Here is a 1,111-nt window from a genome sequence, read left to right as displayed (position 1 = left end):
GGTAGCATAAAAAAGCTCCAGGGCGCAGAGGCCGACGTGCGTAAAAGCATATCCGAGCAACAGGCACCTTCCCCGGGCTGCCACTAGTGCAGTGGTGGCCGCCTATAATAGCCCTGGTAGCCCTCAGCCCTGGTAGCCCAAAGCCCTGGTAGCCCACAGCCCTGGTAGCAAAAAGCCCTGGTAGCCCAAAGCCCTGGTAGCCCAAAGCCCTGGTAGCCCAAAGCCCTGGTAGCCTAAATTAATTTTTCCCATTCATTTCAATGGGTTAGGCTACCAGGGGGAGCAGTACCACTTTTGGCCATTAGGGGCGCTGTAGTAGGTAAAAGTTGATCCCCCCAGTCAGGGGATGAGTTTGCCTACTCGCTAGGTTACCCCTGGTTTCACAAAATACAAGGGGCACATTTTCAGAAACCACTTTTTCAGAACTTGCCACCTCCAGAGCTGATCAGGGGAGCCTCGCCAAACATTAATCCAAGATTGGTGAGGGCTCGTCGGACACCCCACGGGCGATGAGTCGGTGTCTGCCTGGAGCTCATGTCACTCTCAAATATTTTCTAAGTCAACTCCATGCGCACAATGCAATGAGCCTGCCCGACATAGGGGCACTGTGAGCGGACTCACCGGGGGGGGAGAGGGCCCCCCCGCCTGGAGCTCCACGTGTTGGATTATTTTCTATGTCAACCTCCATGCGCTCAACAGAGCGAGCCTGCCCGACCTGGGGGGTGTTCAATCGGACTCCGCGGGCCGGGCGAGGGCCCCCCCGCCTGGAGCTCCACGTGTTGGATTATTTTCTATGTCAACCTCCATGCGCTCAACAGAGCGAGCCTGCCCGACCTGGGGGGTGTTCAATCGGACTCCGCGGGCCGGGCGAGGGCCCCCCCGCCTGGAGCTCCGCGTGTTGGATTATTTTCTATGTCAACCTCCATGCGCTCAACAGAGCGAGCCTGCCCGACCTGGGGGGTGTTCAATCGGACTCCGCGGGCCGGGCGAGGGCCCCCCCGCCTGGAGCTCCGCGTGTTGGATTATTTTCTATGTCAACCTCCATGCGCTCAACAGAGCGAGCCTGCCCGACCTGGGGGGTGTTCAATCGGACTCCGCGGGCCGGGCGAGG

The sequence above is a fragment of the Filicampus tigris genome, unplaced genomic scaffold (genome assembly GCF_054856515.1).
Source record: "Filicampus tigris isolate MCC_2025a unplaced genomic scaffold, RoL_Ftig_1.0 HiC_scaffold_113, whole genome shotgun sequence".
Lineage (NCBI taxonomy): Eukaryota > Metazoa > Chordata > Actinopteri > Syngnathiformes > Syngnathidae > Filicampus > Filicampus tigris.
Note: the sequence above shows the minus strand (reverse complement) of the source record.